Here is a 27,742-nt window from a genome sequence, read left to right as displayed (position 1 = left end):
TCTAATGGGATAATAACTGCAACATGCATGAAACATGAAAATATATGGAGAAAAAAAATGATGTCAAGATAGTGGGTTTTGAGAGGAGCGGCTTAATATATAATCCATTATTGAAAAGACGGCACTTCAACAGAATGGCAGACAAGAAGTTCACTGGCTGCCCTGGCCCACAAGCGGCATTTGAAAAATTTGTGAGTAATAAGTGAATATGTGGTCCACTCTGATAGATTGGTGCTCTGCGGCTAAAATCTGATCAGCGATTGCCATAATGGCCGATTCATTGCGTGATGGATCAAAGAAAGAACTAGAGAGTCGCTCCTCTTTCTCTTGCATTGCATGCCAATGTGACTTCCGCAGGGCGACCACTGCTTTTCATTAATATAAAGCTGATCATGTAAAATACCTGTAGACTCCACCACTATCTTGTCCTGAGTCATGTCTACTGCCTGTCAAGATAGTGGCAAGCCAAATTGAAAAAGGAGACCACAAGTTGTTGAATTCTCACACATCGTGTTCTAGCTTTTCCCTCTTGTTCTTATTTTTGTTGCATGAAGACAAGTATCCCATCTCAAAAACTGGGCCAGGGTTTTGTAATTTTACAATTGAAATGAAGGTAATGTTTTACTTTATATTTCAACAACCTACATCTTACTGTTATGTATTTTTTCAAAAAAATACTTATTTGTTCATGGAAGCTCTTTATGATTTTGAATCTTTAAATTTGTCAGAACTCTTTATAAGTTTAGAAATCCTTTTTTTGGAGATACAACTCACAAATTTATGTGAGAATGCAATTTTCAAAAACTTTTTTCTTCTGCTGGTATGGCTGAATGCTTCCATCCTGTTTCAAATACCATAAACACTATTATGTAATGGAGAAGATGGAAGCAATATTTGTAAATCACAGTTTAAAAAAAAAAATTCTATGGAGGCTTGATGGCTCAGTGTTAGAGCATTAGCATTGTAACTAGGAAGGTTCCAGATTTGAAACCCAGTCGATACGCTAGCACCCTTTGGTAAGGCATTAATTCTCATAAGGTCCCTCACAGTGGCATGAGAGCCCTGGCTGCTGACACAGCATACACAATATGCTTTCATAGCAGTCTGGTAAAAAGAAAGTATCTTACCTGTTCTCCATTGATACGATGACTGGAGTCTACCTCTGGGAAGCTGAGAGGCAGCTAGATGAATCAAGGAGAGCACCAACAGGATACACATGGACACCTCCATGCCTGTGATAGACAAGGAATCCCTCTCTTACTGCTCTCAATATCTCTCCACTGGAAAGAAAAATATGATATTAATCACTCATTTGTGGCTTCAAGAATGAAAATGAAAACGATATAATTATCATGGTTATAGTTAATATTGTTATGATTTGTATTATTCATTATTATTATAATTATCATTATAAATATTATTTTTTTATATCTAGGGTGGTTTCTTAATTTTTTCCTTTTTTTTTCTAAGAGCGTTGCAATTATCATTTCACCAGATATTACCATGTACCCTGTTATACCCCTGGGTCAAGAGAGGCAAAATGTTGGTATAAAACACTTACATTCATCTGCTAAAAGTCAATCTCAACATTTTCAACTTAATTCTAACATGCTTTTAGAAGTTTTAGAAATGTAGTTTTATGTCTAAATTTTGACTTATGACAAATTCCCTTTATCATGAATAGCCTAAATTGTGGTAAATCAAATTACAGCCATTTTAAACTGTTTAGTTCCTGTTCCTGCTAAAGTTTACCATGTAAGAACTATTTGTTTATATCTTGGCCGCTTTTCCCCTGTACTTGAGTTGGCGAAAAATCCAAATTGTATTTTAAGGAACATCCTTTCAAAATCAAATTACAGCCATTTTAACTGCTTAATTCCTGTTCCTGCTAAATAGTACAATGTAAGAAAATTATTTGTTTGTATTGTGGCTGCTTTGCCCCTGAACATGATGTTGGCAAATATTCCAACCTGTACTCCAAGGAACATGTAATTCTCACATACAGTGTGTCTGAAAAACAACTTGATACTATGTTTTCATAGCTCAAGTTTCACTTCATCTGACACATTCTAGCCACAACTGCTTGATATGATGTTATTCTTGGCCTTTATTTGACTCTCTTGCCCCGTGTTCACACTACCTGGTACAGTCAAACCTGCTTTAGTGAAACATGTACTAAAGGAACCTGTACATATAGACAGGCTTCACTGCACCATCATTCATCATACAGCTATACAAGTCTTGTATCTAGTTAAATATTAAGTAATTAAATTGTTCCTTGTCTGAACATCATATAAGGAAACACTGTGAAGAGAAATGCCTGTCTAAGTATTGTTTCGCACAAAAACTCGATAAAGAATCAGGGTCCCACCTAAGTCTGAATGTTGCGTCGTACAAAAGTTGCATAACAGGGCGGGGCTTATTGTGAGTGTACACTAATGATTGGCCAATTGTCATGTTAACTGGCCTCTTCAAAATTAATTTCTTTATACAATGTTGTTTTCTAGTCTGTATGCTCCTTTAATTATACCATCATTCTTTATACAATGTTTCTTTACAAGAGTTACGTATGAATTTCTTTTAATCTGAACAGACTATTGGTGCAAACTTTCCAAATCAGCTTTGATATTCCTAGAATTTCAATCGAATGACGTAGACCAAGAAAATCTTGACAAACATTCTTCCTGTAACAACATCACTGTTTACACAATCATTATACCAAAAGAATTATGATTGGAGATTAATTTCATTCTAGTCTGTTGTTGCTTGGGTTCATATGACACCAAAATGGTCATTTATTTTCAATCTTGCTGGGGTCAAAATAGGACGGCTAAATCTGATTAGAGGCATTCTTTTTCCTGCAGCGCACACAAACCTTCAAACAATTGCATCTAATTATCAAGTTGTTGGTTTCCCATTAGGCCCTGGTTACAATAACAAAGCTCCGGGCTAAATACGATATCATACCTTTCGGCTCGTTTGCCATGTATCCGTTTACCTGTCGCGCTCGCGTCATGGCAGCGACTTTATTGGTTTGAGTGATATAGAATACAGGAATAACAAGACGGTTTGTTGCGTTTCATGGTAGTTCCTCATAGAGTTACTCAAAATGAATTTTAGTGACAGTGTGGTGAAGAAAGCAATTTTAAGGAAAAAGGTTTTTGACATGAAATGAACCTTGCCACATTCAAGTGTCAGCTAGCAGTACCTAAAAGTGCATGAAAATTACCACATCAACTCCTCCTTGACACTCTTCCAGTAAATTCAATGCTAGTAATATCCACTCATATCATCCAAGAAGAAGCGTGGAAAAGGATCTATCATGGTACCATAAAAAAGGGTGAGCAGGAATATCGCGGTGAATAAAAACAAAAGTATTTTCAACATAATCTGCTCCTCCCCTCAAGAATGATGAAGACCTCATAAACTTCCATTCACAATGCATCAAAAAAGAAGAGGGATTGCATTATTCCTGGGATTATAGTAATGTCAAGAACATAAAATTTGTTTCTATCCTTTCTGTTTTAAATTAGTTTACATACTGTTTAGAATACTAGATTATATTATATATTTATTATATTAGAAGGATACGCTTTAATCAGATGACATGCATATTCTAACACTGCACTTGACACTTATAATACTTATAGATTATAATTTTGTTATTAATGAGATCAGAAGTGACAAAAATAAGTGAAACAGAAAAGCCTGTAGAAATTGTATTAAACAACTGAAAGGAAAGAAAGGTTGTAATTACCCAAGTTACTTACCTTTATATCAGCTACTTCTGAGGAATAAGATTAAATTTAAAAAACTGCTGCTGAAGAAATGTGGTCCAAATTGTAACAATCCTTTAGTCCAAGCTCTTTAATTCCACAGTCTGCAATATCCAAAGTATGAACTTCACATCTCAGCTAGTAAACATTTAACACTTGATCCACTCCTGTGTGATGGGCAGGGCATAGAAAGCATCTGACGCCACTATGCTTTTGCCAATTTCCTCTCCTTTAGAGCCTAGGTCATTGTCCCATGTCATTCCGTCTGCCGACCATTCTGCCAGTGTACATTCTATCCCAAGATGCCTCCGTCCAAACTTCACTTGAATAGTTCCCTCGATCGGTCTCTCCCTCACTCTATGTACCGCTTTTCCAAATCAAAGGCAACCTGGATGTAGAAAAATAAATGTTTGAAAACATGAAAGGTTTGGCGTGTGATGCCTTCAAGCATTTAATAGGAAGTATGACGAAGAAGGCAACAAATGAAGTACATTTTTTTCCAGAAAAATACCTGAGGAGTGCAGGTACTAAAGTCAAAACCTTGATCTTTATCAAAGTCTCAATAAAAGCTAATTTAAGGTGTATGAATGCCCTACCCTTACACCTGAAGCTTGCAATCAGATCATTTTAAATACCCCAAATATTTTCAATTTTACGAGTTGAGATTGAGGAATATTGCGAGGCAATATGTATTTAGGATATGCAGCGATCTGTGAAGCCAATATATAAATCATTACACCACAAAACATGTATGGGCAAAGACTCGGTGATCAATCAATCTCATATTAGGTGGAATCTCAGAGAAGAAAAGTACTTAACCCTTATTCCAATGATAAGACAGAATAAAAATCCAAGCCTCGCACAGGTGACCCGAATGACACGTACAAGACCACCACCAAAGATTTGAGCTAACTAGCTAGGCAATGAGAGAACATCAGAGAGACACCAAGATAGCAAGACTGGATTGGGTTTTAATTTGAGGCAAGCACAGAGTTGTAATTCGATTAGAGAGTTTGCTCGTAGCTGGCTGGAACAAGTGTTTCTATTCATGGGGTAGAGAGAAGAAAGAGGGAGGGCTTTCATTAGGGCATGCGTGTGTTTGATATGCATGTGGTCAAACAAAGCGTGGGCTTATGAGACCACGGACAGTGAAGACATTATGGTTTACTAGCTAGACAATTAAGGATGATATGCTTGGTTTACATCAAGATGGGGGAGTTACACAGTTTTATGCATTAATGAACGACTGGATGATTTAAATAACAATCTATGAAAAAAAAACCTATATGGCGACTAACCAAAGTCTTGCACACATCATCTTAGATTTAATTTAAAATTAACCAAGTGTTTATGAAAAGCGCCTAAATCCTAAAAATAAATTTCTTTTACCTGAAGCATCTACAAACACATTTCTACAATCTGAGGCACTTATAATCATAAGAACCTGTAAAAATGAAGAAAATTGAAAAATACACCGCAAAAATGGAAAGGGAAAAGACAGATGCTGTTTTACTTTTAATGAAATGGAAGCTTGAAATGGTATATTCTCAAATTAATTTTTTAATATTTAAGGGGGTAGGGAGCTCCTTCACCCTAAAAGACAGGCTGGCAGACACAGATATGAAACTACTCCATCAACAGTCTGCAAACTACCATCTGTAGAGTTCAGAATAAGCGCCCCTTTAGACATGAAACAGTAAACCATTATAAACCTAGACTCATATGAACTAAGCATATCATGCTTCACATCTTTTTTTCATTCTAAAACACAAAAATCATATGTTGAGGTTCCATCGTTACCCACATTTTCCTTTTTTACCCCTCCCCTACCACTCCCAACCAACAAAGGCACTTCATTCATTCATTTACACAAAGATTTTGCTGTAATGGTTATCTAAGGCAGTTTACAGCATCAGGTCTGAATGGGACCGAAGCTTGTCTAGCTTTTCAGACTGGCACATACATCCCCATTCACAAGCACCTGCCTTCATCAACCTATCATCATGATGAACCTGAGAGATTGGAGAGGTAATCATAAAACTGGAAGCTTAAGACTAACAATCAACAACCAAGAATCTATAAAATCTAAAACTTGTTTATATACCCTCTCATCATCCTCTTGACCATTGATGGCTGTTGAGGGGAGGTGTTAAAACTTGCATGAGGTCAAATCCAAAGGACGGATTAATGGATCTTTGTCTAACTAACAATGAGACCCTTGAGTGTAAATATAGAGGGCACATGCAAGTAAAAAATGACCCATTTGTGTGCTGGCTTTCATCCATAAGTTAAGCAAGCATCACACATATCTGTATTCTGATTAAATGAACAGTATTGACATTGTAGATGGCATAAAATAATGATTTGCATTTATTTTTTTTAATATTTTATTTATTTCATTTTATTTCATTTATTCAACAACAAGAAATATATATATATTGTATTTAGTTCTGCTCCCATTGGAGACTGATGACACAACCCCTACCCCTCCCATAGAGCTCTCTAACGCATATAGGAATATAATTTTTTGTGAATAAAGAATTTGTTTTGTGTAGGTGGAAACAATAGCTCTTTATTTTGCTCAAAGATAAAATAAAAAAGGAAACATGTGTAATTCTAGCAAGTAATGAGAAAAAGCATTGTCTTAATGTAAATGACACACCATTGCAATATAAAGTGTTTGGACACACTGATAAGTGCGCAATCTCATTCAAATCAAATTGTTTCTCTAAATCTCGAGTATACACAATTTGTATTATCCTACACTGTTCTTATACACACACATTTAATAATGAGCATTGCATAATGTTGCTTTCTTTAAAATAGCAATTTGTGTAACGTACATGTCTGCATTTCTCACATAAGATGATACTATGCATCCGTTTTTCAACAGGATATTAATGTTTGATCTATTATCACCCTAAAGCGTTTTCTACACCAAAAGGCATTCTAAAGCTCTGGACACTTGTATGTATAATTCCCCTCTTGTAATATCTATCTCTCTCTCTCTCTCTCTCTCTTTCCTCTCTCTCTTTCTCTTTCTCTTTCTCTCTGTCTGTCTTTCTCTTTCTCTCTTTCTTCTTCTCTCTATCTCCCTTTCTCTCTCCCTCTCTTCTTCTCTCTATCTCCCTTTCTCTCTACCTCGCTTTCCCTCAATATACCTCTCTTTATCCCTCCATATCTGCCTTTCTCTCCCCTTTCTCATTTTTACTCTCTTGTTCTTTACTCTTTTATTCCTCAATGTTGCTATTATCTCTTATATACCATTTCTCTCTCATTCAATTATAACCCCTATACCTTTAAATTTGATCTATTCATTTATTTTAATATGCTGTGAGCCTGTGATATCCACTGGATAATCAATCAATTACCTCTGAACAGTCCACTAAAAAAATGTGATGTTATGTTACTATGATAGCAGTTGAAAAATATACACTACTTGTACTAATAACATGGCACACAATATGGGCTTATATTTGATACAGAGTCTTTTCATGAAATAATTAATTTTCAAATCCAACAGTGACATTTTAAAAAAAGTAAATTGAGAGAATATATTATTTCAGCTTAGACATTTTTGCAGTCTTGTCAACAACATCCCGCATACAGAGAGGGCACACCCTTTTCTCTCTGCAGTTTTTTCCATCCTGCATCTTCTATATAATCTTGCTATCATCCAATGTATGTACAAATACATTCAAAATATTGATGAACACTGCAGATACTATGTCCATACACAACACATTTTACATGCTTTGCCAGTTGACTTAAGCAATTTAACCATGCAAACATTAATCAATCATTCCCAATAAGAATATCCTGTTCTGCCAGCCATCTCCAAGCCTACAAACACACTTTGACTTTACATGCAACACTACCAAAGAAATGAAAAAATTTGCCCCCAAGATATGGGGGCCCACAGTCAAAGCAGGGGCATTGTCAGACTCATCCGCGCCATTCTAAATCACCACTTACAGGATTGGCACCGTAGCAAGAATTTTATTGCAGATCGCGTTGGCATATTTTGTCCATAAAGAACTCATTTGTGGCTATTTTAATGATGTTGATGATATTCATGTATCTTTGGAGAGTCACTTGTTCCATATGTTTCCTCAGAAGATGAGGTACATTGCTCAGAAAAGGGGTTTAATCTGATCTTCTACAACTCATGTGAAGATTGCAAAACATATCTTCATTAGTATAATCTGTTACAAATATTGATTTATGTTTACTCTATAATCGTATTCCAACATATTCTAGTGAAGGATGATCTTCAAAGAAAAGTAGAAAGGAAAGAGAATTATAAAGAGAAGTGAGATGGTGATTAAAACGTCAAGGGTAGATAATAAGGAGGGTAAGATGCATATTTAACCTGCAAAGAATTCATTTGTAAGGTGTAGATGATACTATTGTATTTCAAGATTGTCACTTGTTCCGTTTGTTGTCCAGGAGAAAGGTCTATAAGGAGGGAAGAGAATACTTCCGAATTTCTAGAGCTTATATTTTAATCCTCCTTTTGGAAATGGGTCATGCAACATTTGGGAAAACACCATTGCGCAATGGGACATCAAGGTAAGATGTTGACAGTTCTTTTGTTTTTATCCAACCATTACATACATGTCTGTTTAGAGCCTGCCAGGAGTCATAGTATGTGATCAGGCTCTTCTGGCTCTCAGCAAATGATACCATTATATGTCTATAAGATATTGAACAGAAAACACAAGAGAACGTCTTTGTTATGGTGCCTGCAATACCCTTATCCAACTTATGTAATTGATAGAAGATTTGTTTTCTAAGTTTTGTAACCAGTCTATATCGCTTAGCCACCAGTATGGACCCCACTATGTTTCTGTTCAGAGCTACATGACTTGCACTGTGATGATCCTACATTTGTTTTGATGACATCTACTGTGAGTGTTAATTGTCAAAGTTATGGGATAATGGTTAGGGTTGTCACTATGTTTTAGATAAGGGTTAGAGTTTGGGTTTTGGTTAGGTATAGTTGTTTGTTCCAGGGTTGCAGTTAGGACTTTGGTCAGTGTGTGTGTAGAATACTGTAGAGCGGTTGCCCCTGCAGAACGTGACATACAACCCAGGCTATAGCCAATTAAGAGAAAGAGAGAGAGAGAGAGAGAGAGAGAAGGGGTAACATGGGCCCCATATTCCATTATTAGATGAGACTTAATTAATTGGCTTGCATCAGACGAAGCAAGCATGTACCATTGGACACCTGAGGCATACCAGACTAACTACTTCGGATTGCATTTTGACAGCTCCCAAGACCATACTGCTTTTAACAAAAATCAAGTTTTTTGAATACCAAAGGATGTATCCAACAAATGTACACAGACAGATTGTACTGATAAGAAACATCTTTTGGGGTTCAAAAATTTAGCATTTTCATCAAATTTTAACCAAAAAAACATCCAAGCTCCTGATTTTCAGCACTGCTTCTTTCCCCCTCCTTCCCATTTTTGTTAGTTTATTGTTTGTTTAATCATTTGCTTGTTTGGTTTCAGCCAAGTCTCCAAATTGCCTCTTTATCTCTTCACCAAATTGGAAAGAACTAAATTAGCATCTGAATAATTCAGAGTATAGAAAGACAAATTTTGGCACAATCCTATTGCCAATAGCTGTCTAGAATCAAACATGATACCTCTAACATATTCAATCAGAACTTCTACGAAAGCACAATGATCCATGACTTAAAGTAGGAGGGAGATATCTCCATACAATTTCCTTGATTCATTGCTTCTTCTCATATATCATTTTGATGATAAGCCTTGGTGCCTACGTCTTCAGGTTTGAAAGGAATATTTGATGAAGTGGAAAGAACAGGCAAAATCTGCAGGGCTTCTTTTCATAGCAGACACTTCGATTGTGAAAAGGCAATGCTTTGTATCAAAATAAAACAAACATAAAGAAGTAGATCAAGGATCAAAACCATACATAATTATATACAGCAACATAGTACCTTTTGAAGGTTGAATAGCCATTATACTACCATCTATTGAGTTCTAATATACTGTTTTCACACTGGCAATATTTTGCTTAACCCCGTACTATAGGTGGGGTAAAGGGGGGGGGGGGTCTTAGCCCCACCTATTCCACTTTCTGTTCAGACTGGTTTTTACCAAAGTGGGCTCAAGTTGGCTAACCCCACCTATAGTACGGGGTTAACTAACCCTGCAAAATAGCAGGGCTAACTCCGCAATTGTGGTGCTAACTCCTGCTAACCCCGCAATTGCGGTGCTAAGCAAATGAATGAGAACAGAAACGAAAATGGAGCGTATCGCAGCTGGCCAGATGCGAAGTATGTCCAATAATAACATTCACGATATCCGGGGTGAACGAAATGCAGTGAGAACAGCGGGAATTTTCTTATTCCGGAATAGGCGCTAGTACGGGACTAAAAACAGCGAGTGTAAAAAGCCAAAAAAATAGTCTGGGGTTAAGGATAGTACGGGGCTAAGCAAAGTACGGGGTTAAGCAAAACCAGTGTGAAAAGAGTAATAGAGCATTAGCTTGAAGTCAAATGTAAATGATATATGTTTGGCTTTCAACACGCATGACTTAAATGACTTTGTTTGTGGTATAATGAAGCAGACAAGAGTTTAAAAAGTGACAATCCTACACCCATTCTCAAGTGACATATTAATAATATAGACCAAACAATGTTGCAAAAGAGCTGTAAGAAATGATGGATCAAGTCCAAAGCCTTCCAGATTAGAGGGGAAAATCAGATCTGTAGTCAAAGAAACACCTTGTCTGTGATATTTAAGCTGGATTATGCATCTTATAAAGTTACACACATGACATATACTCTGCTGAGAGCAAGAAGAGAATTAAGTTATATCCTTGAACACAAAGTTAAGCCCTTCTGGCCCGGCCTTCTTAAAAAGCTAAGAAAATGCTTTACTTTCTGTGAGTTAGCTTCACTTGTAAAGTGGAACACTGGTATTCACTTGACAATTATGAGCATCACAAAATAGAAATTTATTGAAACATAATCAATAGGAATGATCTTTGCTCAGTTTAAGCGCTGGTAATAAGAAGATTCAAATTAAATAAATAAAGCATTGAGGCCTCTCAGAATAGTTGTGTTTCCAGCTGAAATCTAAAAAAAACAGTTTTTACATATCAACAATTTACTACACTCTCCTGTACCCTCCATCTTACACACACTAATCTACTTCAAATTTCAGCCGGCCTCTTGCATCATTCCAGACCATTATTATGGGTAATGCCCAAGACTTCTACTTCAATATAATAAATATATGTCATTTTGAAAGATAGGATTACAGAAACAACTGCAATTGGAAGCTTATGTAATTTGTTGCTTTGTCAAAACTTCCTAAAACAAAGCTGGTATCTTTATAGAATTGTTTCCCATCTACTCAAGATAAACATACTTATGTTCCAGAAAGGTTATTTTCATCAAAATATACTCAACATTGTTTTCATTTCTGTTACACTATTCCTCAACGCATCCAAATAAAACAAATCCACACATATCCTAGAGACATCTCTCAATACCCCTATTCCAAAAATACAATGAAATTTAAAAAAAAGTGATTTTAAACACCTTCTCTTTCATGGGCGGCAAATGCAACCTAAGAATATGATTATTGGACGTTTTGTTTGAACTCAGAATGGCTACATTTCTATTCCTGAAACAGAACAGGGGGAACAGGCCATCAGTGTAAAGTTTTTTCCCCATGTAATACATTTCATTTCAAAGTCACTAATGAAACAACTCATTAAATCTGGATCTTGAATGTCCATGCATGACAATTGCACACACACACACACCCGAACAAATGAATAGTGGCATGGAATAGGTTAAGATTTGATATCTGTCCTCAAAATATAATTACCTAAATGGCGACATACCTCAATTTTTCAATCAAGCAATGGTTTGGGAATTATCTTTCAAAGCTCAAGGACAATATACTTTCGATATGACCATAAAAGCGATAATCATCATTAAGAATAGATGCTGAGTAGTACAAGCGACGACGCCTTTGCAAGATAAAGATTTAAATCTATAATGACCTGGCTGACACGTTTTCAATTTCACAGCCAAAGAGGATTAAGTCTGGACTTATTACATGGAGCAAAAGCTAAAAACTTGATCTGCACCAAATATCGTGCTCCCTTTCATATTTACAGTAGCTACAGTGCTTCAAAACTGCTATGTGCATGTGTTTCCTTGGTTGCATATATAGAATGCCTAATAAATAGCATGCCCAATTCCTCACAGTCTAATTTTTACTTTCATACCTTTTTATAAAGTAAAAAAAGAAATCCATGAAGTATCTTCCTAGTGCGGATAGCGTTCAGAGTACTAAGAATCCACTCTGGCCTAGACTAAATACGGACTCAAGCCTAGTTTCGAGGCGAATTGAGAACTCCGTCCAAAGTTTGTATCAAGAGATGCTGATAGTACTCATGTTAGCTTTTTTGTCCAGACTAAGCCTGGTTTTCATCCAGATTTACTCCTCTTGTATCCCTAATATGAAAGAGGTTCTATATGGATGAGATGATGTATGATACCGGTATTGATCATGATGATAATGATATGGAGAGCATCCCAACTTTAGCATCTCATATGGATGAGAGAACACACTGCCACCATACAGCTCTATCACACCTCCATCATAATACTGCAATCAATGAACCAGAATAGGGCATGCATTCATAAAATGTAAATCAATATTTGACACACAAAATGCTTCCTTTGTATCTCCGCTGCCTCCCATTCTCTCCCCTCTCTTTCTCCCCCCTCTCTCTGTATTTCTCTCCCTCCCTCTCTCTCTCCTCCTGCTTCTCCTTCTCCTTCTATCTGTCCTATGTTTTCCCTCTCCCTTCCTTTATAACTCCTGTTTATTTCTCTATCTTTCCTATTCTATTTCTCTCCATTCCCAAATGTTTTACACTAGACATACATCTTTATCTCTTTCCCTATATTCATTCAGCTGTGCTGATGTGTTTGCTCTTCTATTTATTTTCTTACTTGCTTAATTCCTATTTCGTACATCCCCAAAAGAAACACCTATCATATTATTCAAGCTTTGTGACCCCTTTTCCATTCTTTCTCTCCCTACAAAAGTACCTTTCAGCCTTTCTAATTTTTTTTATTCAATATAATTATTTCTAAAAAACAAGTTCCATCTCCATTATACAAGCACCATGAGCATCATACTTTATATCTGCCCATGATAGAGAATATTATTGATTCCATCATTATGCTACAATACACATGAGATGCTGATGGGTTGAGAGTGAATGAATGTTGCATTAGTGTATCATGTATGTTTCTCCCCCAAGAGATTTCAGTCAATCAATTTGTCTGATCGTGTATATATGAAAATTAATTTTACCTCCACCTCCTCTTATCTCTCTCTCTCTCTCATCTCTCATCTCCCTCTCTCTCTCTCTCTCTCTCTCTCTTTCTCTCTCTCTCTCCCTTCTATCACCTTTCCTTCTTATCTTCTCTCCTATAGAAGGATATTACGGGGCATCTAACTGGAAAGTAATGTGAAACATTCATTCAATCGACCATGGGACAGGGTGAACACTGAGTTCAGAGCACTGTACTGTCAAGTATTTGTTTGTCACAATTTGCATTGGTGGTCTTTCACCTCTCATGTACAGTTTCCAGCAATATGTTAGCAATATCACAAAGTTATCATTCATATGAGATATAGTTGTTTGGAGGGCATAAACTCGGTGTACAATTCCAAACAGGTGATGTTTTTAATGAATTATCATTAAATGTATCTCAATATGTTTCAAATATAGCCTTCTCCATTAATTCTGTCAAGAAAAAAGATGTGAGTTAACACCCTGCTGGCTCCAGACAATTTGTCTTTTCCAATATAAGGGTCTTTTTAAATGTGGGCAGAGAGTCTGGATTATCTATTACAAGTAAGATGCCGAACATGTGAAAGATGATTCTCAATCCACTATATGAAGTTTTTTTTTTTTATTAAGTTTTATGTTCCATGCCATTTCCTTGATACCTGATATCAAATGTCATAATTACAATTTCAATGATAGGATAGATAATTAAAAGTTCCTGCCCATTTTAATGTCTGACAAACAATCCCATAATAATCAATCATGACTTCAATAGAGAAGTACATCATTTCATTTTCTACTTTCTGGACTCATTGATGTAATTTGCAGGTGGTTTTATACACCACATGAAATACAGGACCCAGATCTGACAAAATATATGAGGCATGTTGTATTACATTTTGATGATTCTTCATGACAACCCGAGACTTGATTTAAAAGCAAGTAATGTGAATGCATGCGAAAGACATCAGGGATATACCGACCACCAGAGCGTATCGCCAATGAATATTTCAGTGTGGGAGATGGAACTGGATTTCTATTTCACCTTTTGAAATACATATTTTAATGAAGTGTTGTGTGATGACTTTAATATGACCTTGTGATCCCCATATTCCGTTGATCATTTGACCGTGAGAGTTAGACAGCATGGCTCTACAATCTCTAGAGTAATGCCATTATCTTGTCATTTATCTTAACCTGAGCCCCTACTGCATAAGAAGTAAGTTTTCTGCTACTGATATTGCTTTCCAATCAACCATTCACCAAGGTTTTTTTGTTATTCCTTAGTACAGATCTTTTTATTTTGTATTTATACAGGCCCTCTGACTTTCTGTCCTTTTTTAAACCTTTCAACTAGTCTCTCTCTCTATCTCTCTGTATCTCTGTTTCTTCTCTCTGTCTCTCTGTCTCACTCTCTGTCTCTCTCTCTTTTTCTCTATTTTTTATTATCATTTCCCCTTTCTCTCCCCATCCTCCCTCTCTTCCTTTTGTCTTTCAATATGAAATATATTATGTATTCGCTTGTGATTTCTAATGTTCCAGAAATAAAACTTAATTAAAGTGAACCGAATCCTTTTCTCCCTCTTCCCTATTCATCGTTGTATCTACTCACAGCAAACTATAAGGTAAATTAGCTCTAGGAACAAATGAGAATTTGTCAAAAATATTGGCCTTAGACCCTGTTCCTGTATCTATTCCCTTATATCTCTTTTCTTTCATTATCTGCCAATCATTCTTTTTCTGTATTTATTGTTGATCATTAATATCAGTATCATGCAATTCATCGGCTTATGATTGGAGACAAGTTATGCATTCTATATTTCCTGATGGTAAATAGACTGAAATGAACCAGCCTCTTCCTCTCACATCAATCAGAGTACCTAAAATTATGACTTCTACTACATTTGGTAAACTCCTTCAGTTCCACAACAATATGAGATATTGAGGGAGAAGAGGGGTTGAGAGGAATCTGCTCTTCTCGGCTGATTGAAATTCAATTTGAAGAAGAATGCCAACACGGCACTAAACTAGAAAATCCACCCCTCTTTCATATTAATCACGTCTGTCTTTGTCTATAATGTAGCCATGCATCCTTCGGCCAAATCCTAACACTATAAAAATGTTCAATAACAGGAAGAATGTGTAAAAACACACATGCTGGAGGGGTCGAAGACCAATAGACAGCTAGGACCTAGCTAGCTTCCACTCATCTTCCCTAAAATAAGATATTCCCATCATATAACAACGTCTGAGTCATCGGCGCAATGTGCCGTGCAACATCATTTATTCACGACTCGAAATTAAGCTCATCTAGAACCGCCTATCTTGTTTTCTCTGTCCCACTATCAATCCAGTCGTTCAGCTTTCTAAATCCCAAAACAATTTTGGAGGATGGATTAAGGTTGTTAGAAGCCTGGAGATGGGTGTGTAGGTATCCTCTTGGATTCAATGTTTGATGGGGGTAAGTGAGAAACCTCCTGGAGTGAAGATGCCTCAAGTGGCTCATCACAAAGAAATAATGTCTTCTCAATAGAAGGTGAGATGGATATTGGAATACCAGCATCGTTAATTGGCATCTTTTTTTATTAAAGTAAACCGGATGATTTGATTCTTTCTTTAAAACAAGTTTTCTTCAGGGGAAAAACATTTAATAAATATTCTATAACCCCTTCCTCCTGCTACCTCACCCCACCCTTCATCAACTCCTTCATGATCAGTCATCAACTATAATCACTGTTTAATCAATGTTATTTAAAAAAAAAACATTATTCAGAAGAACAAAAAAAATTATGGCGTGTATACGTTTTTTGATATATTCTAGTTTAGCAGCTTGATAAAATAAAGTAATCCATCAATTTTCTTAAAGTGCTTTTAAACCTAACCATTTCTTTTAAGTGTATGTATTGGGCACTATTTATGTAAACTACTGGTCTCAACCCTCTTTCTCCTTCTCTAAGCATACACATTGGCATTGTGAAGAGGTACGGTTGAGGGGGTGGCACTCCCATTAAAAAAAAATCAGAAAATGTCATGCTTCTTGTAAATTTCTTTCTGAACTCCTTTAGGCAAATTTCACATTCTGAGGACCTATTTATTACTTCCTAACTTTATTACTTTATCAACAAATTAAACAAGTTTACTTATTTGAGAGATGTTTAAATAACATGTCTGCTAATTTAGCCAAAACCCTCCTTCCATATCCCTGATTATGAATGAGTTCTACCTGACAGTAAGTCCAAACTCTTTTGAGCCAAAATCAAATCAAGTCCAGTACTTGCCACAAAATTACCTTCCTCATAGCTCCAAAAAGCTTACTACAACCAATGCAATAGAGTCATCTCCATGCTCTATGTCTAATTTTGGCTTTTTTAAAAAGTAAATCTAGCCCCTTCTGCATAAACTATAAAAGTCTTTACATTCACTGGTCTCATAGTGGATATTTAAACCAAATGCTCCTGCCGCCTCTCATTACCGTAAGTGATATCTTAATGTGGGCATGACTCACACTCAATAATTAGTGTGGGTTTCTATGGCATTTCAATTAATAAGTTATAAAATAAAAGCTTTTACTAGGCAGGTAGTTGATTATGTCCAGACCATCTACGACATGTTGCCTCCACTACAGCTTCCAATTATCCAAGCGCTCGCATCATCAAACTTTAATGTCAGTGAACAATGAGTGGTAAAATTAGTGAGTGGATAAAGGGGATCCAAAACTATAAGTACATAAAAGCATATATGGTCACCGGAAGTTTTATGCCATTGCCCTATACACAGCATTTATCACGTACAGATAGTTCCACTAATTGGGCAAACCTGACCGTTTGAGAGCAGAAATTTCAAGGTTGACCATACGCAGCATGTATGTCTGTATACGCAATAAACCCAGTGATATTTATTGTTCTTTTCTTTGGCAATAACCAGTCTGTGTATATTTTTTGTTGGAACACAATTGTGAAACATATGAAAATTGAAACATTACAATAAATATATAACTGGTATAACATCTGTTTTGGCCAGGATGTTATACTTTAACATAGGGCCCTTTTGGATCTACACACATCATGCATGTATAAAGCACTTTCATCCTTATACTAACCACACAGCAATATTTTAGTTAAATCCCAATTGTAATTTTAATATCATATTATGATACTATCAGAAGTTTTTAAAGTGCTCCAACATTTGCTCCAGCGACAATTGTTCTGGGCTTTATTTCATCAAAGATATAGGGTTAGAGTTATGGTTAGGTGGTCTAGGTTCGAAGTCTAGGAATTCTGTTAATGTATGACATGACCATTGAGCACTTGTCGGTGGAGTATGTGTGATATACAACCAAGTTTAACAATCTTAATTTCAAGTAGCAACAGCATTTTGAGTTGATTTCTAGCAAACTGACCAACCCGAGCGATGGTAACGGAGTCTGCCTCAGAGACTACTTGTGCTGAAAGGGAAACCCCTCCTAGTCACAAAGTAAACTGTGTGTACATTGGACGAATATGAATTGAAGTGTGGAAATGGGCAGTAATTTAATATGGATCAATTAAATCAATTGTGTCACTACATACACCTGATTCAAGCGTGCTGTCAAGGGAAAAATGGACGGACCTCCCAAAATGTCTAGCTGGATAGCGTTTCAGATTCATGAAAGACGATAGTCTGCGGTTGAGGTGGAAGCCATACTGGAAGTCAGTATGGAAGGCAAATTGTTCTTAGTACATTGGATATCCAAATATTAGTGTAGTAACTAAGGACTAACACAGAGAATGACCCGTGAACGTCTGACTCACTTTCAACACCTACAATTGATCCTTGTGTTTGCTCTACTTTCTTTGTTACTTTGTTCTTTCTTATAGGGCAATGTTTATATTCTTTTTCAATCAATACTCATTCAACAATTTCAAGCAATGGTTTAACAGTTTTGTTCATTTTTCTTTCTCTGACTCATAAATACTGAAAAACAATAGGCAACAAAATGTACTTACTTTGGTTTTGCTTTTAGTTGATCTATATAAAGCTCATATATTTCTACACATTAAAAGAGGAAATAGAAATACAAAGTCAAAAAAGTAATTAACAACATGGCACCGTTTTGGGGTTGACTGAAAATTATCCTGTGACATGTTCCATACTTTTGTTCTTTATTCTCATCTTTATCTACTAACTTTTACCATTCCATTTTTTCCTGGTGTCTCCCATCCCACACTCTTTACTTTTTCCCTTGCACATTTTCTCCATACGTCCGTCTCTCTATCTTCCTCTTCCCCTTTCTTTCTCTCTCCCCTTTCTCTCACCCCTTTACTCTCTCATGTCTATATCTCTGTCTCTCTCTGTGTCACTGTGTCTGTGTCTCTTGACATATGCCTCCAATTGCCTCCATTGCCTCCATTTTCACCATCTCCCATCTCCTCCTTTCTCTTCCAATATCAATGTAAGTGCTAATTTGATGTGAGCAGGCCAGAACATTTCAAGATTAATCATCTTGCTAATTGCAGAAGGATCAATCATTCATGTGCTGCCTGGCTCTCCATAAGGCCATATAAAATTGATTACATGTTGATCGTCCGGATTTTTTGAAAAAGAGGAGGAGGGTGTACCATGTTATTTGATATTTGATATTTCAAAATGGCCGCTCAAAATGGCCGCTCGGTACATTTTCCCTGACAGTCGAGGCTATTTTTTTTCAAGATGGCCGCCGACAATTAATTTTTTTTAAAATCAGAAATAGAGCCATTTTAGCAGTGTTTTTCATGTTTTTTTTCTTTCAAAAAAAAAAAAAATCAAAAAAAAATTCAAAAAAAAAAAAAAAATTCAAAAAAAAATAAATAACAAATAACAAAAAATAGGAGGCGGCCCCCAAAAAGGAAGCGGGCGGGGACGATCAACATGAAATCAATTTTACATGGCCTAATCTGGTCCTAATTGAAATTAGAATCTAGACCAGGAGAACAAAGGACAGCGTGTGAAAGACCCCCCCCCCCCCTCCCCCCACTCTATTTTTTTAAATTTTAAGTTAGATTGGATTCATTAAAAATGATCATTAGATTAAAATAAGTAATTGCTTTTTATCATGTTCAATGTATTGCTCTTACTGTTTGTTTTGTAACATCATTGACGGACATTATATCATCAGCTCATCGAGACTCAGAAGGGAATTCACTCTATATAAATTGCACTTTCTTAATGCCCTACTGGCTCTAAGCAGATAATGTTCAGATCTCAGTTGATTATGTTCTGAGTGATCCATGGCAATGATGGGTTGTACAATTTGACATGCAGCTCCCCCTAAACACCTCTCAATGCAAGAAACGTTTGAAAAGCCTATTTTGAAGGAAATTTAGATCTTGTTTGTTTTGTGGTATTGTTCATGAATAAAAGGTTATTAAGTGGATGGAAAATGTTATTAGTTATTAGTTAATGCTCATAGAAAAAGATATTTAGATTACAATAAATTACTCTCTCAAAAATCCATACGAATTACAGGTTATAACATATGACAATACCTCAAAATGCAAGAAATTTTTCTTAAGAAAATCCAGGAGAAAATTTCTCTCTATGTAACTCAAAAAGAGAAATGAGGAGTTTTGAATAGCAACAAGTTTCTAGAAGAAAATACCATCACTTGGTTGAAGGAAGGGGATCATCATCGGAGAAGACCGGACCAGTCTTCCATGTCACTTGTCTTAGGATGAATCATACTACTCCTCTCTCTCTCTCTAAAAAAGAAGACAATTGAACTGTGACAATTTTTCATCCAGCACTTTATCTGTGCCACTGAATTATTGACAAGCAACAAATTTGATTGGATGGAGTGAAGGAGAAGAAAGAGCAGGGAGGGGGGATACAAGCACCAATCATTACACTCTTCCATCGCCAGCGAGCCAATTCAAGTCAATGCGCTTCAACGGAGTACGGACAAAGACAACACAAGCACTCCTATTGGTGGTAAATGCCCCAAAATCGCGAGGAACCGCTGCTGATTGCGCAGACACAATAGAGTCATATCATATCTGTCAAGCCTCGCCCGGAAGGCGTCTGGTCGCGGGCGATCGGTCTCCCTTTTTACGCCATTTTCAATGAAAAGGGATAAAAAGTGAAAAAGGCCAGCCGGATAAGGGCTTTGGTTATCTGTGTCATGTACATGTATGTTTTCATGAAATGGATTTTAAAGTAAGTGAAGATGAGTGGCACTATTTTGCAGAGTTCATTTCTGGTAATCCTATTGATGTGATAAACAGGATGAAAAATGTTATTACAGAAATAATAAGTTTACTTCCACCGATTGGAAATTATCCTCGCTTTTAGTCATACATCTGTAAATAAGAAGAAATGAAGGGTTTAAGTATTTAACAAAAAGTTATCTATCCTACAAAATCTATCCTACAAAACTATCCTACCTTTCTCTAGCTTTACCTATTAAATTACATCCATGTTATTCACCAATCGAAAACTGTACATAACTTTTTTTATTTAGTAATCTATTTTTAACAGATTTTGGTAAAATAAAACAAAATATTGTACAAGTTAGAGCAAACTTTGATATAGATCATGTGGATAATTGTATGTCAGATATGCTTGTCAGGGGATAGAATTATGTCTATTTCTAACATGGTTCAATCTAAAAATTCTTTATTTCTTTTTATCTCCATCATGAAAATACCCTGTCATGTTGAAGCCTCCCAATGATGGACACTGATTTACTGTAGCCATACCATTTGTTTAGAGCGAGAAGGGTGTTAACTCTGTGTTATAGTACATGAGTAAATGCCCTTCTGGCTCCAAACAGACAATATAAGGGTTGTATGGAGGGAGATAGGGTGACGAGGAGTAAGTCACGTTTGCTGAGGGTAGTGATAACGCATGCTAATGAAGCTGATTTGGCAGACGTTTGATGGCAAGTCATGATGTGAGATATTGATTCTAAATATATATAGTCTCATTCTGCCATGGATGTTGGTATGGGAAGGAATATATTTCTTTAGGAACATCCTGACTATGTTTTTTTATCTGGTTTTAATCATTGTATGCTCCAAAAATATAAAATAATAACATTTATTCAACATATAAGCCAGTTTCAACAAGAATATGTCAATTGGTAAACTATTAAATATCTTCCCTGTTAAACTTTTAAAGGGATTTCCAACATATCTGTATATCTATCAGGCCGTTTCATGAGGCATTCTTTAGGTTAATGCTATAAATGTTCAACAAAAACAGACAACATTTTGATTCATGTGTTTCTGCACTTTTTAAAAATACCAAAATAGGTATCAGATTTTGTTATCTTCAATAGCTATAAATACAAAATTAGTGAGAGATTAAAACTCTCAAATTTCAACCAACATAGATATCTTTATCATCAGTTGAACAGGAAACCAAACTTCTTCCAGACTGGCCATCTACCAATCACAGTGAGTCATTTTTAGCCTGGAGTTTTCCACCGGCCGGTCGGTCCTATCGATGGTGCAAGAATTCACCCCACTACTACCTTTACCACCGGTGTCATCACCTTTCCTCATCATTTTCCTCATCCACTCTATCATCTACTTCCAGTCCTCTTCATTCTTTCATATCACAAGATATGCGCATCTTATTTTGGGGGTATGATGCGAGAACAAGGTGTCGATTGCCTAATTTTGATAATGACACTTCCAATTAGACACGATGTGGTGTCCAGGATCGGGACCGCATCATTTGGGGTGTGGAATTTCTTCCAGCTTCTCTGACAACATCTCTGTCTCCTTTTTCAAGCCCATTACCGGTACCCAGGGTCATAAGGGTGCCAAAGTCTTGGAAGTCATACACCAGTCATACTGCCAAACCAACCACAAACTGACTTTTAACCAACAAAAACTTGGCCTTTGATTGCAATTTAAAGCTTTGTTCATTGTATTATCAGCCTGGTGTTGGTTCTATTGTAGTAAATGGTTTATGTACTTACAAATTCTAACCATTGGTCTTATTGTATATAATATCATTCTGGGTACCACAGGGAGGAGGGTGGGGGGGGGGGGGTGTTCAGAAAATTCCCAGTCACTTTGTGCCTTGCAGAGACCATGCATTAAGTTCTTAACCTTTATGGTGTCACAGAGTTTACAAAGTGTATGAAAAATAAAATTACGAGAGTCAAGTATTCGACCATACAGCTCTTTTTATTGCAATGCTTAATATCATTAAAAAATCAGTCCAGATTTCTTAAAAATGAACACAGGGCACATTCAAAATTGAGTAAAAATGAGTTAATGAAGGCACACTGCCTCTTCCAGTTCACTCGCACAGTATTTCTTCATATTATGGTGAGATGCACAATCTGTCTAGAAATGACAGTATATAAAGAAAAGAATGTTTGCAGACTGTCAGTGCAAGCATGTTACTCTAAGGAGAGTAGGATGTACAAACAGTGATTGGCTGGAAGTCATCAGTGTAATGATAACTAGCATCCTGACAAGCTCAATTTGTCAGCCATATGACATGAAAGGACACATCATTGCCCTCATCTACCTTAGATTGAGACTTATTATCCTCCTTCAAATTCTCTCTCTCCACCTCTCTCCCTTTCTCTCTCTATCTCTTTACGCTTATTTTGCTCCCTCATGTAAACCTTTTTCTATATCTTCCTCTTTCTACATTTACTGTTTCCCCTCTCTCCTTCTTCTTTTCATCTTTTTCTCTCTTTTCCCCTCTCTCTTTTCCTTCTTGTCATCCATTTTGGAACTTCTTCTGTTTAATTGCAAGTCTGATTTCACCTTCTACATCCTCATCATCATCATCATAATCTCTCTCTCTCTCGCTCTCTACCTTCATCATGTTTGTTGAAAGCTATTTCTTTCGTCACCCACTCTATTTATATCTCTTTCTTTCATTTTGGAATATATATTTTTGATATATACTCTCTCTCTCCCTCTCTCTCTCTCTCTCTCTCTCTCTCTCTCTCTCGTTCTAATGAATATGTATCAGCATTCCTACATACATCTCAACAGTAACTTCCAACAGATACAAAGAAGAACAATATTTGCCATATCAAAAGTCTCCAGTTGGGTGGCGGAGCTACTAATCACCAAACGAACCCTTCCAAAAATAAGAAAACCCTAAAACCTTCCTGGTGTCATCGTCACGACAATGTGTCATTTATAAGGAGGAGACATCCTCTTGCTGAAATATGGAGGTCATAATTAGGCTGGAGAGGGCACGGAAGGGGCTCCATGTTAACAGATTGGTATCAGAGAAGGCCACCAGGGAAGAGAGAGCAAACATCCGACACCACCATCATACTGGTCCTCGACTGGGCCTTGCACTGAAGGTTACAGTGTCAGGTGAGGAGAGCTATGATATATGTCTTGGAGGATAGACATGAAATATTTCTTACAGGATAACCATTAAAGATATATCTTTGTTTTTGAGATGGGTAAGGGATAGGGAAGGCTAGTTATTTGAAGAGATAATGGCCATGAAACTTCAACCGTAATGATACAATAAATGTCCACTGGCCTGCATTTCTTCAGCATTCTGTTTATCATCTGAACAGAGTGACAATAATTGTGCACATCAAATTTTAACATTTTCCTCCAAACAGAATACTTTATATTTCAGCCCTCCACAATGCACACATTTACATCATGTACTCCTGTGCAATTTGCATTAATCCTAATTAATAGTAATTCATATTAAAATGTACAACTTACCATAAACATGTACCCTCTTGGTGACCATATGATAATAATACTCCCAGTGGAGTGGAGACGGTTCACATATTGTGTGAATGAACGAATGATGACTTAGATAATATCTGTAAAGCACACTGAGAAATTCAAATCAAGCACTGCCAGCCCTGCAATAACTTCTATTTTCTATATCTCTTTACTTTTTCATACATTCCCAAAGTCTGTCATAAATGTAAAAATGGAGTGACATTTTTACCAAGATTGGAAGGCATGTCATAACTTTCTCCATTGACAATATGATTGGACAGTTGAGATGATAATCATCTTGTGGCAGAGTATCACATATCTCAACCATAATATACCAACACCACCAAGACCTGTCAGGTGTCAATCTGTCATTGTTATGTAGGTCTGGGTGAAGAAAGCGACACAGATTGAGGCTGGTATGATAACAATTCTAAAGGAATCCATGGATTTATCCCCTGGCATTGCAAGCATGTTTAAGTTGCTTTTTCATTGTTTTGGGGCTTTCTATTTAACTACTAAATATTTATATCCCTTTCTTTGCTACTATGTTTACCAACAATTATTGTAAATTAATTTCCATGAGTCAAATTTCATTTTTATTTTCTTAGGGGGGGGGGGGGGAATTGTTGAGCATAAAATACCTACCCATCTCAAACCTGTCATTGTTATTTAGGTCTGGGGTGAACAAATAAAAGTGACACAGATTGAATCTGGTATGAATGCAATCCTATAGTAATCCATGACGCTATCCCTAGGAACTGCAAGCATGGTTATAGTTTTTGTCTCTGTACAACCCCTTCTGTGCCACTAAATTAACAATATTATTGAATTTAAAAAAAAAATGATTTTGTTTACTCTTTGTATAATTTTAGAATACAAAAAGAAATACCAAATAGGATCAGCCTTCTCTATACATCTACATATATATCCATTTCTTATTCCGGATGAAAGATTGGATAATTTTTCGCCACAGAAAGTTCACCAATACAATTCTTGGCAAGTATTTGCCACCTAGCATGGAAGGGAGTAATATACACATGTACCTCAGTAGATTGACACATGCACAAAACTTAAAATACATCATTGTTTGCCCTTTGGGAGGTCTGACATCACTCTAGTATACTTGTACCAGGTATATGCAATTCTTTGTAATCGAAACAAACCAGTAATTTGTAAAATCACACAATTTGTGAGAGAAAAAAAATCACTCAAAACATTACTCCATCAACAACTTTTTTTGTAAAGTGAAATTACCATGTCTAAATGGTTTCCTCTCAAAATATTTTTCTTCTATTTGAGGCTTTTTCCTTCTGAACAATAACAAACCATGTTTACATAGACCTGGGCTCATTACCGGGGACAAAGAGCAGCATTTCGTTGCCAGAAAATGAAGTAGAGCAGTAATCTTGGTAATCTTCATAAGAGGTGTTTTCCTAACATCAGCTAATTTCCCCCGAAGCTGTTAAATCAAACGAAAGACATGCTCAAGTGTATGGTAAGAAGGAGAGGCAGGTGAATTTGGAACATAGGGGGTTTCATGGTCGCAATGAGGTTATCAAAATGGGCAGATTGTTGCCAAATGTAATAATCTTCCGTTATATATGAAGGGGGTTGCATGACGAGGGCCAGACGGCTTCTGGATGGGGGCAGACACAAAGGAAAGGGGCGGGATGAGGTTAGATATTAAATGATTGAACAAAGGAGGGGCAGGTGATTTATTCCCTTGGGTTGATTGTGATATGAGGCAAGATAATAGAAGAAAAATATGTACAACGCATTGGTGATGATGGCAATGTTAGCGAGATTGAGGGAAATTATGACGATGAAGGTAATTAGGTAATTAGGGAAATTACAGATTTGGATGACCCAGTTGTAACAAAGAAGAACCATTTTGCCCCCAGTATTCTTTACTGTCCTATCAATTTACTGCAGGCATTTTCTTGCTCTTTTTTTCAAGGTTTTTTTCAACACACACAAGTAAGAATGTATGAGTGAGGTAAGTAACTACATACTTTTACCAGAAAGACTGATAAAACATTTCCTGTTGAGTACACATTTGATTTACTTGATTAATCAATGCTGACTACTTAACACATTATATGTTCTTAAGTGTTAAGGTATGGTAATCAAATGATTGATGCAATTAACCAAATAACAAATTGCTTGAATATTTGCATCATTAACAAGTTTTTGTTTTTAAAAAAAAAAATTAAAAAATACAATACATCATTGAACTGTTTCATTTATGGCCTACACCACTTAATACTAAAATTAATAACTAGTCTACCAAACATTAACCCTTAACATCATGTTTATTCCATGATGGGCTGGTAGACAAATCAAACCAATAAGTCAATTAACCCTACCTACACCTTGAGAGAGAGAGAGAGAGAGAGAGAGAGAGAGAGAGAGAGAGAGAGAGAGAGACACACACACACACAGAGAGAGAGAGGGAGAGAGAGGTAACTGTCAGGAGTAACACCCTCTCGTGCTACCCCTCTGGTCAAACATACGTTCCTAGCAACCAGAGACGAGTCTCTTCACGGCTTAATGAGATTTCACACCTTGTGGATCACGGCAAAAACGATCCTCCCATTTTTATCGATAAGAGGACAGACCCCAGAGATAACCCTGCTCTGGGCGTGTTTTCTTTCCCCTGTTTTTCTTTTTTTACAGTTTCAATCGGTCAGCAGCTATCCATTCCTAGGTTTAGTCGGTCAGTGTACATTAAGAGTGGACATGTATATGGATGGCAGTGCAACCTGAGATCAATGGACTAAGTAAACTGTTGGTTCAGGTATTGGGAACTGAGATCGATTGGGCAAGATGATGTGACAGGCACTTAAATCCCTTAATTAATATCAATGCTTAGATTCAAATGAAAATTAACCTTTTCTGTACTTATTTTTACAATACACGTTTTACCTGTTTACAATAGATGTATACCTGTTCACATGAAATAAGTAAAGTTTTATTGTTGTACTGGATGCAGAGTAGGCTAACAAAAGTCAGAAATAAGAATGAACATGAAAGGAAGTTTCTTCTCCCTCAAATAATTATTATTACCAAAAAAATTATGATGAATAATTTGTTGTTCACAAAAAGGCCTTTGTGCTGGCAGCTGACAGTACCTAAATTGATGAAGTACTGTTAACAAGTCACAATGATTAACATTTGTGAAAAGTAAAAATGACAGCTCACACTTTTGCTTCTTTTTCCAACCATGAAACGTTTATTTCTTGCGCCTGGTTTCTCTTTCTTTAAAAAGGAAAGCCACAATATCAACTGGATGAGCAAAAGTGACAGCCATATCGGTGTCAAGTAATTGAAAAGTTTGTTTTGACTAGCCTCAGAAATCTCTCCTTGAGGGTCCTATTCCGTTGATCTAACATGGGCGGGAGGATGTTGTCTCTGAAAACCAAATGCTTTTTGAAAATGTTTTCAGAAGAATGCTACCCTAAGCATAATCATTCTTAACCCTCACAATCTACCAATTTCTTCTCTGATCATTTTGAGGTATCCACAAGATACTTACTCAATATAGAAGACGGTGAATGTAGGGATGAGACTTGAAACTTTGCAAAGTTCAAGTAAAATTCAAGGGATGGATTGCAATGAAATTCAGTTAGCCTCATATTATGTTGCATTCCCATGAAAACAAGATATATTCAGCAAAGTACATGTTTATGTCATAACATGTCTTTATTATCATTTCTTTTCCAAGTAGCCTTTATTTGACTTTCTTGATAAAATTTATTTTTTTATCCATCACAAAATTTGTACCACCTTCCTAATTTTGTTTTCTTGCTCATTAAAGGAAGTGCAACTTTAAGAATACACAAAAGATTTCATTGGAAAACTCTACAAGCTTGTTTTCAATTATTTTGGTCCTAAATAATCTTTATATACATGTAC

General features: G+C 36.4%; 1 long non-coding RNA gene across 1 annotated transcript; it reads right to left on the bottom strand.

Moving 5' to 3' along the window:
- Positions 1-787: 787 nt before the first annotated feature.
- On the bottom strand, positions 788-4,800 carry LOC115919318. Its single transcript, XR_004061797.1, has 3 exons — positions 4,596-4,800; positions 3,771-4,164; positions 788-1,280 (listed from the first exon to the last, which is right to left on the bottom strand). It is a non-coding gene; the product is annotated as an uncharacterized LOC115919318 (long non-coding RNA).
- Positions 4,801-27,742: the final 22,942 nt, after the last annotated feature.

Source organism: Strongylocentrotus purpuratus, unplaced genomic scaffold (assembly GCF_000002235.5).
Source record: "Strongylocentrotus purpuratus isolate Spur 01 unplaced genomic scaffold, Spur_5.0 spur5_scaffold_6, whole genome shotgun sequence".
NCBI lineage: Eukaryota > Metazoa > Echinodermata > Echinoidea > Camarodonta > Strongylocentrotidae > Strongylocentrotus > Strongylocentrotus purpuratus.
This window is presented reverse-complemented; position numbering and strand designations above follow the sequence as displayed.